This window comes from Mauremys reevesii, linkage group 5 (assembly GCF_016161935.1).
Source record: "Mauremys reevesii isolate NIE-2019 linkage group 5, ASM1616193v1, whole genome shotgun sequence".
NCBI lineage: Eukaryota > Metazoa > Chordata > Testudines > Geoemydidae > Mauremys > Mauremys reevesii.
In genome coordinates this window covers 92,332,286-92,349,835 of record NC_052627.1, presented here as the reverse complement: position 1 = coordinate 92,349,835, position 17,550 = coordinate 92,332,286, and the positions used below count along the sequence as shown (strand labels likewise).

The 17,550-nt window shown below is 41.6% G+C and overlaps 1 protein-coding gene and 1 long non-coding RNA gene across 2 annotated transcripts in view; one reads left to right on the top strand and one right to left on the bottom strand.

The window, feature by feature from the left end:
* The window catches only part of LOC120406751, a 30,804-nt gene extending 19,734 nt beyond the window's left edge, over positions 1-11,070 (top strand). Inside the window, exon 4 of the long non-coding RNA XR_005599547.1 lies at positions 11,002-11,070. This is a non-coding gene — a long non-coding RNA (uncharacterized LOC120406751). The remainder of the gene's footprint in view (positions 1-11,001) is intronic.
* The window catches only part of LOC120406750, a 39,073-nt gene that overhangs the window by 11,086 nt on the left and 10,437 nt on the right, over positions 1-17,550 (bottom strand). The window lies entirely within an intron of this gene.

Sequence of the window (17,550 nt, the reverse complement as noted above, 5' to 3'; positions counted from 1 at the left end):
TGGGCTGTTCAATCTAGCAGGGAAAGGTATAACATGATTCAGTGGCTGGAAGCTGAAGCTAGACAGAGTCAGAGTGGAAATAAGGCATACATTTTTAACAGTTGGAGTAATTAACCAATGGAACAATTTATTGAGGGTCATGGCGGACTCTCCAATACTGGCAATTTTTAAATCATAATTTAAGGTTTTTTCCTCAAAGATCTGCTCTAGAAATTTAGGGGATGTTCTATGGACTATGTTATATAGGAAGTTAGACTAGATGATCACTGTGGTCCCTTCTGGCCTGGTAATCTATGAATCTGCCCCTCCTGCTCTGTGATTAAACAGATAGGGGTACTCAGAGCATGCCTATGGGATTGGGCCCCACTGGAAAGATAGGCATCCCCCCCACCTACTTTGAGAATCCAGCTTTGGTTTATGCTAGGGCTCTGAGTAGCTCTTTAGAAGTAGGGTTGTCAAGGTTTAGATGGTTTTTGGACATTTTCTGGTGGAAATTTAGGCACTATTAAGACAAGTGCCTACAGGATTAGGAAGCAGCACAGTGGTTGTTTAGAAAATGCCAGTGGTATCCTGAATGGTAGACTTAGGCATCCAAGTACCTTTAAAGATCTGGGCCAGAGTGATTTACCAAGGCCACACATGAAGTGGCAGGCCAGGGAAGTGAAACCAAGTCTGGATGTCCCAGGCTAATGCTCTAACCACTGGAAAATCCTTTCCCTGCAAAGCACTCTTACATACAGAATAAGATGGCTTTCAAATGCATTAACCTTTATTGTAATAAAGTGTCAGCAGCTTTTATATAAGGCAGGATATTATAACTGAGGTTCTGAGCAAGTATACAATTGACTGTATAAGCTATAGGAATGATTGAGCTAAATCACACACACAGAGCAAAACATACATTAAAAATACAGAGGTTTCAACAAATGTTTTAAATTCATACCAAATCCTATATTTTAGGTATTCCAGACTTCTGTTTTTTCTCTCTGAATTCCTGATTGATAGGCTGGTTTAATACAAACAATCAGAGCTGAATGTTTCAGTTTCTCCTGGCCTTTATCTAGAAGCTGGCACACCTCTAGTGTGAGCTGTAAGCAAGCAGAAGTCTGGCTAACATTTCTGAAGAAAACTAATTTGACATTTCATGCAATGGACAGCATGCAACTGGCATAAATATACCTCCCACTAAGGAGCCTCTTCCCTGTTTAATGATACATAAGCAGTGCAGTATTGCTGAGGGTCCTAATGGTTTCTAGGTTTGACTGAACAGATTATGGAGACACTGTTCCCTTAATTAGCTGGAGCTGTCAAGACAATGGCAGGAGGACCTTCATAGCAGAGTTATAATCCTATCATTTTAGGTTAATCTGTCTGTGCCCATTAACTAAGAGATATTATGCATCTGATTTTTAACAATGCATTCACAAATTTTGAAAACAATACATACACATATCTAACTAGCATTTCACAATTACCCAGTTTGCTGTCAAATCATAGCTGGACCTGTTCATACAGATCAGATCTGCACCACTGTCATGAAGAAAAGCTGTGTTCGTTTCTGCTTTCCAACTGGCTATATATTCATGTTATCACCTGAGAGTCAGCCAATTAGGTACCAAGTGTCTTTCCTCAGTCTGTGGGGGAGAGGATGTTTTCCTGCATAATTATGAAGAGCAGTGTAGAGTTGTAATCGGCTGATTTGATAAAGAGGACTAAATGCACAGCTTTGCCTTTGGCAAGTTGACATTTTATTTTTCCACAAAGTACATTGCTAAAGACTACAGCATGACTGAAATATGCAAGGGCTTCTGAATAATGGGGTACCCATTGTAATGATAAAAGGTAACAGTCAAATGCATCTCTAAGGTTTAAAGACTCTTTGGGACTGTGATTAATAAATACCTTCTGACCAGGAGAGATCTTCATTCTAGGTGCAATTCAATACAAAAAGAATGAAAAGTTCTCTCAAAAGGTTGTATGAGGTTTACTTGGAGAAATAAGATGAAACACAAGACAAGGACATGAGTTACTGAGCTACCTGAGTTTTAAAGAGAGACACTGTAGCTGCAGACAGCTTGTGCTAGATTCATTTGCAATGATTCCTGGGGGAAAAAAAATGAATGTGCCCTTTCTACTTGGGTAGATCTGTGCCACTGTCAATAAAACTGATCTACCAGGCTCAGAATCTCTCTTTTACTATGATTTTTTATTTTAAAAATATTAGTATATTTAATACTACTTTAACTCTAGGTCCTGATAAGCCAATTTCCATCAGCTGGTTTGGGGCTAAGAAATCCATTCTTCCTGTTATGAAGGGTTCACTTTTATATAAGTCTCTTTTTGGAAAAAAACATTAATGGGAATGATCATTTCATAGCAGAAATCTGGATCCTTAGAGCTGTTCAATATAATCACAAAAGAACCACAACCCATAGCCAGACAAGTTGCACTTGGGTTTGGTTTTGAACACAACCTGGGTTCAACGCTTTGGGGTTTTGTGCTCCCTTGCCCCTCACAGGCTCTGGAATTAAATGGCCAGTAACAGCACATTCCTTTGCTCTTCTCTTCTGTTGCTCTGAGAAGTCTTGAATTTGTTAGAGATGCTCTAGTGTGGCAGCCTGTAACAAGTTACTGAATACCTGGTATCCCTTTCCACATGCAAGACTTTACAAACATTGCCCTGATGAATTAAGCTGGTTAGAGTTGCATGGTCAAGTTCCAAGACTGCTGAAACAAACCATACCATGGGATGCAAGTAATCAGCATTGACCATGAGTTCAGCTGGTTTATTTTCAGGTTGGGTGGGGAATAAAATGTGGGGGGGGGAGGAGGGGAGGGAACATAGGTTCTTTCTGTGGCGCTACCTTGGGATGAGGGGGCACCTCTTGTCTTAGGCATCCTTCTCTCACTAATATGACTGTCATCTAGGTTCCAGACTTGGGGTCTAGCCCTCCAGCTGTACTTCTTAGGGCATATGCCCCCATTCTGGGGTGTGGGATTTAAAGAAGTCCAAAAGAAAATAGAAAAACACCTCCACAGCCCATGAAAAGGGCCAGGCTTTTGCGGTCGCACACCGGGTAAAGGCCAATTGTTAGAGTCCCCTTTTATTTTTTTGGCGCAAAATAGCATGAAATAAAATGTAAAAATATGTAGGAAAGTAGGAGTCTGATTTTATCTCACATCATATGTCCCACAACATAATACCTGGCACATACTGTGTGTATTTGATCATTTATTTTTGATTCCACTATATTTCTTCAGTAGCATATTCAAAAGCTTACCTAGCACTGTAAGCTTTACTAGATTTCTTAGTGCAGGTTGTTAAATCGTGAATTATTAGATCCCATTAGTATGTTTTTCTAATGCTCTTTGCAAATATCAAAGAAATTAAGATACTGTACTTAGATACACTTCCAGACAGATTCTACCATAGTGGAATGCAAAGTCCATCTCTAATCAGAGTATATGCATATTATATGCAATATTTTTAAAATAGAAGTGCCTTGAGTTTATACACTATAGTAGCCAGGCAAAAGCCATGAGCTTATCTGCCCTTATTTTTATTTCTTAAAGTCATTCTGCAAATAAAAATATAGGCACATAATTTCAGGAGCATTTCTTTGCACTTGCAATTGCATCATTTTAGATGCCTTACAACTTGGTGTGCAAGTACTCTGACAGACAGACTTCTAAAGAAATACTATACAGAAAATTCTATGCATTGCTGATGAAGATGCTCCAAATGTAACTGCCAGTGGTCACCTTGACTAGTGATAAATCATGGCATTCACTGAGCCATGGACTCAATTTGCCAAATCCAGTTTAACTTACAATACGAACAGGCCCAACAAGTACTGGGCATACAATATTTACATCCCACAGCAATAAAACTGATATTCACCTTATCAGGAGTCAGTATGGACTTATTGCATGTTTCTTTAGGATTGCATAATGCTAGTTCTTATGGTACAAAAGCAAACTTAAGATGGCCAAAATAATCTTTGTTGGATTTGGCCAGCTCAAAGAAATGAAGAAAAAGCAAATTTCTTTTGGTCTAGGAAAAGACAGCGGGAAAGAGTTAATCATCATTAAGATGAGAGACAAAGGCACACAATCAAAACTTGAATGTAGATCGTCTCACAAAAATATTGCTGGCAGTTCAATATAGGAATGGATAGTGGTGAAGCACTAAGGTCCAAAACATTTAAAGTCTCAAAGAATGAATTTCGTTCTAGAAAATGGTAGTCTATTTCAGAAAGATTTAATCCATTATTTTCTTTACTTCTGAGTGTTTTGTACTTTTGCAGCCCAGGATTTAAAGTTCTCTGTTTTTATTTCTGATGATTGAGTTTTTGGAGACTATCTATTTTGCTTGTCTGCTGTTGCTGAATTTCCTTCCCTTCAATGTTTCCAGAGTCTGATACTAATTTTGATACCAGTCGAGACACTTATTTAGAAGTCTAACTGCCATTCCATCAGTTATCTGTATAATAAAGCCCTTTGAAAGAGAGAGAGAGGGAGAGAGCAGTTAGAAAGCCCCTGATTGTGCTCGTGTTCCTACTGGGTACCTCTGCTGTCACTTCACAGAATGGCCAGGCTGACACTCCCAGTGGGGACCTCACTGGTGCTGAATTGCATACTGGCCATCATCATCAGGGCTGTGGAGGCCACAGCAAGGAATGAGCTGTGTGGACCTACATGGCATCAGGTTAGAGAACATGTCCTTTATAGGAAGAAAGTAAGACCCTGAGAGAGGAAGGAATGTTTGGAATTTTGGCATGAAGGACCCCTTGCCACATTATTTTTCTGTTTGGGTTGTTTACTTACAGCTTTTAAGAGCAATTAGGTGAGGGCTATTTAGCTCAAATGTAAATTTGGTACATAAATACCAAAATTCTTAGATCCAAATTTTGCATTTATCTTTGGTTCAGATTTCAAACAGCCCCAATGTTTGAAGGGAAGGGTTTGATGTAGGACGCCTCAGATCTGATGCTCTGGTTCAGACACAACTTCAGTACACACACCAGCTGTGCTAATGTCATCATCAGTAGTGCTGGTGAGCAAACAAGGCTTCTGCTAACTCTGTATTCCTTGGTTACCAGGGAGGGGACAATGTTCATTTAATAATAATAATTTTAAAAACTGACAAAATATGAGGGGGGAAAGAAGGTGTTTTCAGCATCTACTTGGATATTAGAAATAATGGAAACCAAAACTTTAAGAAATCTTGTCAGTGTCCCTTTAACTTTACTATTTAAAGCTTCAATTCACTTTACTGACTGGAAAGCAGGTAGTGAACCTTCAAAATGGTCCTGGTTGTTTTAAGATGCTTTTTCACCACTCTAGCCACTGATTTTATTAAGTGATCATTTTGAATACAGGCAAATCGCTTTCAGGTGGATTTAATCAGCATGAGCACCTCAGGAACATGCTTTGGGCCCTGACTGAGTTGAAGAGGCCACTGCTCTTTCTGTGTTTGAGCCTTTATAGCCTGAATTCCCTTTCTCCCTCCTGCAGCAGCTGTACTAGACCTCAAAAGTCCTTTTGTAAAGCACATCCCTGACTAGGGGCTCCTATTTTAAGTTGTCTAGCCTACCTCTATACCTGCTGATTCCTCCAGGTCATATACAGCCTAATGTAATGTGATGCACATGTCAGGTTGTATCACTGCTTTAAACAAGTGGCATTTTTTGGATCAGCCTAGTAAGTAGAAATGGTAAACAGATATTCTGCTGTCAGCATGTCGCTGCAATCAGGTTGATCTACAATCTCACCTTTAACTTTCCAATGTTTTCTAAACTGCAGCAATTCTGCTCTTCATGTTTTAATAATACTAACAAACCTTTGAAATGGTAAATAATCCGTCTCATGAAAAAAGGCATCCTGGATTCAAAAGATGACAACTTAACAGGTTCTTGCAAGGACAAGTGGAAACAATGCCATCTGAAAGAATACTAAAACAGCATAGATATTTTTCCTTGCCAACGGCAAATGGAAGTGGTAATTGAGTTGTACTACAACATTTAACTAACAATGAGTCTGCTTTCCTTAACATTGCTATTATTGCTCCCTGCTCAGGGAGTTGGATATAGTAGTAGTATGAATAAAAATATGCTGCATCAGGAGTTGCCTCTAGAATCTGAGGGTAGGTCCATACTTACCGCGCAGGTCGACGCGGTGAGTTCGACTTCTCGGAGTTCGAACTATCGCGTCTAATCAAGACGTGATAGTTCGAATTCCCCACGTGCTCCAGTCGACTCCGGAACTCCACCACCGCAAATGGCGGTGGCGGAGTCGACTTTGGAGCCGCGGAGTTCGACCCCGCCGCATCTGGATGGGTAAGTCAGTCGAACTAAGGTAGTTCGACTTCAGCTACGCGAATAGCTAAAGTCGCGTACCTTAGTTCAACACCCCCCCCCCCCCGTAGTGTAGACCAGGCCTGAGAGTTTTACTAGTAGTATCTACAATTTTTTACTGATTGAGGGAGCAGATTGAGGCCCATGAAGATTAACTATACTGTAATCAAGGGGATTGTGAGCTCAAATGAGAGAGGGCTGCAGAACAGAACCTTTAGGCTGCAAGTCTTGCTCGTGAAGAAAGAGGATCTGGCTACTGTAGTACTTTTTGAATTAGACATTTGTTCTCTAAGGAGGTTTTTTTTATTATTAAAAGGTTTTGCAAGATTTCACTTGCAAGGCAAAGGACCAATTGTAGTATACGAGTTCTCTCCTGACCAATATGCTCAATGAACTACAGCCCACCTGCCCCCACCACCCAAAGTTTGAATGTTCAATTCAGACATTTAAACTTTGAATATTTACCCAAAGCTTAATTGAAGCCACATTGTTCTGCAAGCCTTATGTAAGCAGGATTACTTGGGAGATATCCCATACTTCTCGGCTCAGGAGGAAGTATGTGAATAGCTTGGGGATGGGGGGGGAGGGGAAAAAAAGACACCTTTGGTACTTCCACTTTTGTTCTTAACCCAGGTACTGCACAGTCAGTCAGACAAAAGTAAGAAGAAAGATTTGGAACCCCCAAATGGATAGTCATTCAATTCAACTTCTGGGCAAAGATTTGGCTCAGTTTATTGAATCTGAACCAGGTTTTCCCAACCCCAGTACTAACTGGCTTTCATCCAAGTCAATAGACTCTCCTAATTTACACCAGTTAAGGATCTGGCACACATCCTGCCCAATGCTTCTATGCTTGTAACTAATGCTGTAGGTATGTTACTGCATCATTGCTAAGGCTCAATTGGTGCCTGAAGGCTCAGCCCTGAGCAAGGGTAGTTGCAGCACCACAGTGCCCCAGGATTGCTCAGTAAGGTCTTTCATAAAAGCTAGAGACACACTGGTTATTAATACCCTTGTGAAATGTATGTGCAAATACCATGTAAGTGTGTAGTCCCTAAAGTCTGAATCAAGGCATACATAAGTACAGCCAGACTGGGTTAGACAAAGGTCCATTTAGTCCAATATCCTGTCTTCCAATAGTGGCCAATGCCAGGTGCCCCAGAGGGCATGAACAGACCAGGTAATCACCCATTCCCAGCTTCTGGCAAATAGAGGCTAGGGACATCATCCCTGCCCATCCTGGCTAATAGCCATTGATGGACCTGTTTTGGGGTGATAAAACAGGTTTTTGCTAGATAAAGGATGTATAGTCACCTGCTTGCCTCAGTTCACATGTAAATTTAGCACTGTAAGCCAACACAGTGGAAGCCCCATTTATGTATGAAGTCAGTCCACTGCAGTATAAGCTTTGGGGTGTGGGGAGGGTGTGCATGGGATCATCCTGACTTTGGAGATGAACAATGAACTTTGAGAGATACAAGGAAAAGGCAAAAAGCCACCCCTTATTCCTGCACCTGAGGAATTAGACAGCAGGTTTACATTCATGAAAGTGGGATCCCAACCATCCTTGGCTGGAAGTGCTACAAAGGACATTTGGGTGAGATAAGACCACTTCAGATGGAGTGTTAGCCCATTAAAGTTAACCTGCATTGTAGAAATTAAACATAATTGTTTATATATAATTTGTTTTCCTTAATTATCACTTAAACTCTTGATCTCTGGTAATAGGCTTATGATTGTTTTTGCTATACCACAGCAGAGTTATAGTTATTGTAAAAGGAGCTGAACCTAAGCTGAATCAGTCCAGCTGGTGTGTATACTGTTCCCTTGGGGACAGCAAACTGAGTATTTCTGTGAATAGCCAGTGACAGAGGCTGGATATCACAGGGGAATGCTTCAAAGGGACTCAGGAACTGGGGTGCACCTATTGTTAGCCTACAAGGCAAAGTAAGGAATTACTATCTCCTTTGGTCTAATAGGCTGATGGCATCAGAGATGACAGCAAGTCTCTCTCTCGCTGGAGGCAGGCAGTTTGCAAGGTGACTCAGCCTGGATACCCAAAGAAAGTGTCACAAGAGTGATCCAAAAAACAGATCCCCAGGACAAAATTAAATATATTTCCTGTGGTGATGCATTCATTGTGACTTGTGCTGCTAAACAAATATGGCTGCTGCATTTTGTATCAAGGCTTTTTCCAGATGTGTGGCTTCATTCCTAAGTAGAATGGCTTGCAATAATAAGTCTACTTAAGTTCTCTTAAAACACCTGTGCTGCATTCCTCAGTGTAACCTGTCTGGGTACCAACAGCTTCTTCAGAAAAAATAAGATGGAGAAAATAGGGTTTACCCTCTGAAACTTCAGCTGTCCAGGTAATTTCAAACTTGGTTCAGAAAGAGAAACTAGTAGTATCATACCTCTCAGCCTGCCAACCCAACTCAGAAACAGGATATGAGAGAGGTTTCAGAGTGGTAGCCACGTTAGTCTGTAGCAAAAACAATAAGTACTTCTGGCACCTTAGAGACTAACATGTATTTGGGCATAAGCTTTCGTGGGCTAAAACCCATTTCATCAGATCCATCAAGTAGAAAATACAGTAAGAAGACACACACACACACACACACACCATGAAAAGATGGGAGTTGCCTTCCCACGTGGGGGGGGGTCAGTTCTAAGGGGACAATTCAATTAAAGTGGGCTATTATCAACAGGAGGAAAAAATACTTTTGTAGTGGTAATCAGTGTGGTCCATTTCAAACAGTTGATAAGAAGGTGTGAGTAACAATAGGAGGAAATTAGCATGGGGAAATTAGTTTTTGTAGTGACCCATCCACTCCCAGTCTTTATTCAGATCTAATGTGATGGTGTCCAGTTTGCAAATTAATTCCAGTTCTGCAGTTTCTCATTGGAGTCTGTTTTTGAAGTTTGTTTGTTGAAGAATTGCCACTTTTAAGTCAGTTATTGAGTGTTCAGGGAGGTTCAAGTGTTCTCTGACTGATTTTTGAATGTTATTCTTGATGTCTGATTTCTATCCATTTATTCTTAAAGAATATTTAAGAATATTCTTTAATAAAATGGGGCATTCATTAAAGTTGTTGTTTAGCTGTATGCTTCTTTTTCTTTGTCTGCCCCACACTCCCCAGAACTAGTTTGGGGCTAGATTGTGACTAGGAGGGCTATGTACCCCCTCTCTTACTTGCCCCTGCATAGAGTATCCAGAGAATGGGTCATAAGAACATAAGAACATAAGAAAGGCCGTACCGGGTCAGACCAAAGGTCCATCTAGCCCAGTATCTGTCTACTGACAGTGGCCAATGCCAGGTGCCCCTGAGGGAGTGAACCTAACAGGCAATGATCAAGTGATCTCTCTCCTGCCATCCATCTCCATCCTCTGACGAACAGAGGCTAGGGACACCATTCTTACCCATCCTGGCTAATAGCCATTTATGGACTTAGCCACCATGAATTTATCCAGTCCCCTTTTAAACATTGTTATAGTCCTAGCCTTCACAACCTCCTCAGGTAAGGAGTTCCACAAGTTGACTGTGCGCTGCGTGAAGAAGAACTTCCTTTTATTTGTTTTAAACCTGCTGCCTATTAATTTCATTTGGTGACCCCTAGTTCTTGTATTATGGGAATAAGTAAATAACTTTTCCTTATCCACTTTCTCAACATCAATCATGATTTTATATACCTCTATCATGTCCCTCCTTAGTCTTCTCTTTTCCAAACTGAAGAGTCCTAGCCTCTTTAATCTTTCCTCATATGGGACCCTCTCTAAACCCCTAATCATTTTAGTTGCTCTTTTCTGAACCTTTTCTAGTGCTAGAATATCTTTTTTGAGGTGAGGAAACCACATCTGTACACAGTATTCGAGATGTGGGCGTACCATGGATTTATATAAGGGCAATAATATATTCTCAGTCTTATTCTCTATCCCCTTTTTAATGATTCCTAACATCCTGTTTGCTTTTTTGACCGCCTCTGCACACTGCGTGGACATCTTCAGAGAACTATCCACGATAACTCCAAGATCTTTTTCCTGACTCGTTGTAGCTAAATTAGCCCAGGCATGATGGATCATGTCCATAACACAATACCTCCTGAGCCACTCCTGAGGTGGTGCAGTTTATATTCTGACTTTAGGCACAACCCAAAGTAATCTAGCCCTTAATTTGATTTCTCTTTATTTTTAATTTAAGGTGTCATTCAAACTATTCTGAAGAAAACATTTTAGTTTGCACATCTACAAAATCCTTAAAATGAAAATTTTATTTGGTTAAAGTGTGCATGTTTTAGTAGAGAATAAATCATATTTTAGAAAATGTAGTCAACTTTCTCAGGCAGTGTATCTGATTGGCATAACACTTGTTTTCATTTTCAGCATTATCATGAGACATGGAATATTTGCATTTCTTTAAATTCAGAATCAAAAGTGGCCACATGAAAGAAACTCACTCACATTGCTTTCCTGATAAGGGCTCAATAGCCATATAGCATAGCTGATTGTGGAATCACTGTTACATAAGCCATTTTTTGCAACAATTGACAGAATGATCATTCCTCTCAACACACACACACACACACACACACACACACTTCCATCATTGAAGTTATTCCAGAACGACCTTTTGTTCTTTGCAACCAGGGCTGCTAACAGGGAGTTTTGCAAGGGAATTCTCCAGGTGAAGAAGGAGCAAATACAGGACCCTTGGGGTAAGTGGCTGTCTGTAGGAGGTGTTTGTGTTTGGGGGTTACTTGCTGTGTGCTGAGCTTGTGTTTGTTTTTGTTTGTGCTGCTAACAAGGGAGTTTCGCAGGGGAGTTGGGAAGGGGGCAAGGTTCATTTGCCCTTCTTTAAAACCTGTAAACTAAACCATATTCAAAACTTCTTGATTAAAACAATACCCTTTCATTAAATAGGTAGCTGTAGGAGACAATGCAGGCAGAAGCCCAGCAGCAGAGTGGGGGCTACCCAGTTTATTGTGCTGAGTGCAGCATGTATGATTACCTGCCCTGTGGGCGGGTGGCACGTGTGTGCAGTCAGTGCAAGGAGCTCCTGGCCCTCAGAGACTGCGTATGGGCTTTGGAGGCCAGGGTGGCGGAACTGGAAGAGCTAAGGGAGGCAGAGTTGTATGTTGATGAGGCTTTCCAGGATACTGTAGAATTGTCCCACCTCAGGTCAGACAGCCCCTGCGCTGTTGAGGAGGATTAAATGTCCAGGGAAGTAGAGCAGTCAACAGGAACAGAGGGAAACCTTCCCATAGTTGGGACCCTCCTTCCAGATGGAGTTGAGGTATCCTCTCACACTGAGGTTACCTCTCTGGGGGAGGGAACTCCAGTCACTAGGAAAAGGCAGGTGTTAATAATGGGAGATTCAATCATTAGAAACAGATAGCTGGGTTTGTGATGACTGGGAGAACCATATGGTGACTTGTCTGCCTGGTGCGAAGGTTGCAGATCTCTCGAGGCATCTAGACAGACTTATGTGTAGTGCTGGGGAGGAGCTGGTGGTCATGGTACATGTAAGCACTAGTGAGATAGGGAAGGGTAAGAAAGATGTCCTGGAGGCCAAATTTAGGCTGCTAGGGAAGAGACTGCCACCATAGAGGTCCTGGATTTCAGTCTCAGAAATGCTCCCATTTCCATGCACAGGGCCAGGTAGGCAGTCAGAGCTTCAGAGTCTCAATGCATGGATGAGACAATGGTGTAGAGAGGAGGGGTTTAGATTCATTAGGGACTGGGGAAACTTTTGGGGGAGCCTATACAGGAACTTACTGTGGGAATGTTAGCCAATATTATATATTTTAGAAGACTTTGTATACTTTGCACTTATGCTAACTGTGAACCAGGCTCCCAGTATACTTTGTTACACACAGTTCAGCTGCATGGCATGAGTAAAAATTTGTGTATGCAGAATCTTTCAGAAGCAGAAGCTTTCAGAAGTAATGCCAAATATAACCAACATGGTTTGTTTATCTTCTAGGGATAATTGGTGAAGGCACTAGAAATAATTGGGGTAGGTATCTCTGTACCCTGAAAAAACAGGAGGTACAAACTAGGTAAGAGAAGAAAGGTCTGTATTAACTGGGGACTTTCCATCTGCTGTAATCAAGTGTGATACAAAAGAAGGGTAGGATTAAGATCATACTTTGAAAACTAACTGCTGCATGCTGTTTCCCAGATTGGTATAATGTATTTGCCTGTCTAGTGCTGATTTATCTTAGTTCTATTGTTGTTTATTAGTCAGAGTTACTGGACAGCTGATCAACTGTCTAACAGGAACCACAAGTTCCAGAATGTCCCTGTGGTTGGCTGAACTGGGCACAGGACCATGCCAGTCCTGTAGACTGTCTTACAGGGCCACATGACCTGCCCCTTCCTAGACATCAACACATTCAACCAGTGTGTTGAAGTCACCAGTACTAGTACTTGCCTGTAAATATCAGGTGATCTTGGCTGCTTAACTCCATTTTAAGGGCCCTGCAGATCTCTGCAAACCCCACTGATTGTCAAACCCCAGTGTTGGAAGTGTAGTCAAAAACCACTGAAGTTTTACTTAACCCAACAGCAGTGTTCAATAATCTTTCTACTTCTAGGGACAGCCTGTTGTGATCAGGCATACATACAAAGATGTTAGATAAACATGAAATACACTGACTGGAAGGCTGACATTACCCTACCTTATCTTAGAATTCAGAATGATAACACACACACAGCAGACTTCTCCCTAAACAGAATGGCACAACTCATCCCAACTTTCTCTAGGCTGGCTCTGATCCCATACTTTCCCCCAGGGCCTGCTAGCCTGCAAGCAACCAAGTTTAAGTGTTATCTTGTAATTTTAAACAGTTTTCAATACTCTAAATAGCCTAATCCAATAAGGGACCAGCAGTGCTTCCCTTCAGGGCCATGTAGTCTAGCTTTGACTCCTGTGAGGAGAGGGAGTCAATCAATGATCCCTCTCCTCCGAAGCAATGGACAGTCCTTCAAATTAATCTCCCAAAGTTCCAAATGAGCAGGAGTCCAAAGCCCTCTATGTCTGGGCACCCAGGGACTTGCTTTTTTTGCTTTGGTTTTCAGGGGCAGGGGCAGGGGGAAGAAGAAGAGGAGAAGTGTCTATATCTCACTTCATACATTTTTCCTTAATGCATCCTGTTTCCCAATCCACATAGTTCCTTCTCCACTGGCCAGCTTGCTCTGTTACACACATATTGGGAATGGAGCTAACCAAAACCTTAAATTTCCTGTGGGATGGAAATACTAAGATTTCAAAGTCTGTCCCTATTCAGGATTAAACCAGAGAGTCAAAAGCCTTGGAAGTTTTTAAAAAACTAGAAGCAGCAAAGAATCCTGTGGCACCTTATAGACTAACAGACGTTTTGCAGCATGAGCTTTCGTGGGTGAATACCCACTTCTTGATCTTCAAAAAGTGTTTTATTTCAGTAAAGTCAGAACATTTCATACCAATAAGGTAATTTAGCAATGGTGGTAGAACTGTATAATCTCCAGCCCCAAGTACACATTTTGGATTAATTGATGAGGAATCTAGCTTCTCAGTTTTACTCCATTCCGGTCTAAAATGTGTCTGCACATTGCATTGTTCTGAGTGAGCATTAGGGGGCAGTGTCTGCTGGTGCAACCTAGATTTGTGCTGTGGGAAAGGTGTAAATTTGCCATAGCCCTGCCCTTTAAAGCTCCCTCACTGCTTAGCACCATGGATCCTCCTACTTCCCACACTCACCTTATCCAGTGATTTGCTCCCCTGGGGAGCAACCATACAGGGGCTATTCTTGGCAGCTTCCATGTGGCCAGCACAAAGGGATAGTGATGGGTTGTACCCCACTTCTGAGATGCCACCTGATGTACTGGGATTTCACTGAGTCTCTCCTGGTCCACCAGCATACATACAGGTAGGGCCACACTCAGCTGCAGCCACAGACTGAAGTCAGCTGTATGTGAGAGGACATCTTCAGTACTCACATGAACACCCTTTCGGGAGATATACAGTGCAAAACAGTATTTTGGGTTTAAAAAAAAATCTGCACAGCACAAGCTCATAAAAATCCACCCTCTTCCTCAATGCAAAGAGATGTGCATGACTTCTTGCCCTCCCCAAAATAAACTTATTTTGTTTATGTAATTTCTAACTACAGAAGGTAGATTTTAAGTGGCTAACAGGATAGCAAACAGAACAAAGCAGATTACCTTAGTAAATAAACTAAAGCCACAAACTGAGTTTAACACACGAGATAGGTAGGATATAAATTAGTAAATTCGCACCCTGAATGATAAATGGGCTGGCAGATTCTTAAGGTACAAGTTGCCTTGGCTTTCCCAGGTTCCCTTACACAGGCTAAAAATCCTTCCAGCCTGGGACGATCACTTCCCACAGTTCAGTCTTTGTTCCTCAAGTGTGTTGTTGTAGGGAGAGTGAGGACTCCTCATGTTGTATTTGTCTCTCTTTTATATCTCCCCCTCACCCCCGCTGGAAAAGCTGTGACCTGGGTCAAACAGTTCCCATTGTGTATTGCTATCTCTGAGAAGTTTCTATTGCACACAGTTCCTGGGGTGATCCTTGTGCTTGTGTGCATTTCTTCAATAAGCCACTAACACAGTTAGACCTCATAGCTCATTTGAAATACATAGACATGGTCAATATTCCCAGCTTCAGATAAGACAATGATACATGCATACAAATTGGATAAACACATTCAGTAAATCATAACCTTTCCAATGATACTTTATATGAGCCATCTTGCATAAAGTAAATCTCAGTTATGTCATATCTTTCCATAAAGAATACGGAGGTAATGTCAGAGGGGAAGGCTCTTTCCTCCCTGTTCATCTCTCTTTTAACACCCCCTTCCCCCCGCCAAACAATCCCTCACCAAGTAGCCATGAAAGGGCTAGTCCCAACCTGGACTTTTAAAACTGAGCGATGGCTATTATATAGCTCATTGTTTGTATGTACATAAAAATGCAAAACATTGCCATTTCTCTGCTGTGCTGTAAGACAAAGATAGGTTATTTTGACCTAAAGCAGTTTATTGTTATAGTAGCTTATTCTGACAATAATCCCTTTAGTGAATGTGAATCCTCAGGGGGAATATTTTCAACTGGGAGCATAGGAACTCAGATACTGTAAAACAGAGAAGTTAAATTGCACCAAACCCAGATTTTCTCTTCCCCTGAGCAGCACATGGCAGGGAAAACCCAGAGCAGAGATATTCATTCAAGTTTGTGCTATGATCCATTTAAGAGGTGGATTTAAAAACCTGACTGATTTATACTGAGAGAGGAAACAAAGACAAATCAAATGTCCATTAAAGTTGCTTGCAAAACTGAGGTAAAGTAATCTTCAGGTACTAGTTCATAACAGAACCTTGTATGCGGGAGCAAGGAAGAAGTAGGAAGGAAGCAAGTACAGAAGAAAAAAAAACACATGCACACATGCGCAGGTGAGAAGTTGTTAAATAAACTTTAGTTTAGCCATTGGTGCTGAGAGTCAGGAGCCATGAGTCTCTCTCTCTCACACACACACACACACACACACACACACACACACACACACACACACACACACTCACTAAACTTCCTGGAAGAGAACTGTAGGGCTGTTGGCCTGTTTTGCCAATCAAGGAAGAATTAAACACACATTCAGATCTTTCTGGGTCTTCTCTCAGGAAGGTTTTATTTTAGTTATTAACAAAAAACAAAAACAAAAAAGAGCACCATACTATCCCCCTCTACCCCGTAACAAACCCAGGCTGAATGGGCCCAGAGGCCTTTCACTCTGTACCTCTCTTTCTGCTCCAGAGAGACTCATGGGAACAAGGCTCCCTCCTACAGCTTTCCTCCACCTGAGCTCTCTCCACTTTTAGAGAGACCACTTGACCCCTTCCCAGCTAGAACTGATAATCAGACCAGACTGGCCGGCCCCAGGTTCCCTAAACCTTAAAGATGATGGCCACTCCAATACAGTACATGAACTTGGATGTTTATTTACAAAGTGAAAGGGTTTCTGTATGGCCTAAGAGATTCATTTTCAGTTCCCCTTCAAAGTGTTGGTCCATCCTGCTCTGAAAACTGCTAATATGGCTATTTATAAAATTGCTTTTTGTGGGGAGGCAGTGGAGGAAAGGGGAATGTATAGCATCCCTCTCCTTCCAAACTCCCTGAAGCTACTGGTCAGTGAGAGCAGAAGACACCTTCTGTAGGCAAGAGGCTGGGATGGGGCCAAGCAATCAAATCTGTACTTCATGCTTCCCCTGTGCAGAGCAGAGAAGTGGAGACGAGCTGCCAAGAGCAAGGGGTCAGAGCCCCTGTGGTCTCTTTCACTGCAGCTGCCCTTTGGTTGTCCTGGTCACTGTACTAATACAATAATTGCTGTTGTGCCAAGGGAGGAGTGTTTCTCCTCACATGTCGTAGCATGCCCAGCTTGGTCTGGGTGCTCCTGGGGCTCTAAGCTACTCTTCCTCCCACCCCCACCCCTCAACATTCATTTTAACACCCTCTCCTTTTTTTGGCCAAGTGAGCATTAGGGAAAAATGTAACCTGCCTACCCTTTGCAGCAATTACGTGAGAACACCATCGGGACTATTTTCATTTTACTTTAGGGAAGACATGCTGCAATAGGTCATAACCTCTCAGTCTGTATCTACAAGCTTTCATTTTGTACTTGTAATATTAAAATAGTTACACTGCCTTGCTACCGTTAGTGGATAACGAACACTATGCAAGCACCACAGTGAAGTTTTAGAATTGTTGGTCTTTTTTTTAAAAAAAAAGAAAGAAAAAAGTTAATGGAATTGGAGACTGGGCAGGAGAACAGTGTCTTTAATGGAGGTCAGAGATAGATAAAGTAATCAGATGTCAGGCCTTGCCAGCATAGGAAAAGAAGGAATTTTGAGGTGTTTGAGCAAAAAGCATTTGCCAAGTTAGAATATAGTACGTTGGAAATATGCCCAAAACAAGAAGTATGCTAGAGATGCAATTCCATGCTCATGGGGACATTTTCTAAATCAGTTGACTTATACCAGTTTTCAAGCCCATTAGAACTGTAGAATGGATTTAAAAGGTTTAAGGTGGCCCTACCTTAGATGGTCTTGAAATTGGTTTGCAAAATAAAAAGCCAAAAGAGGACAACTCAGGCTGGGTCTACATCCTGGTTTTAATGGGTTTTAGAATAGCTTTAGC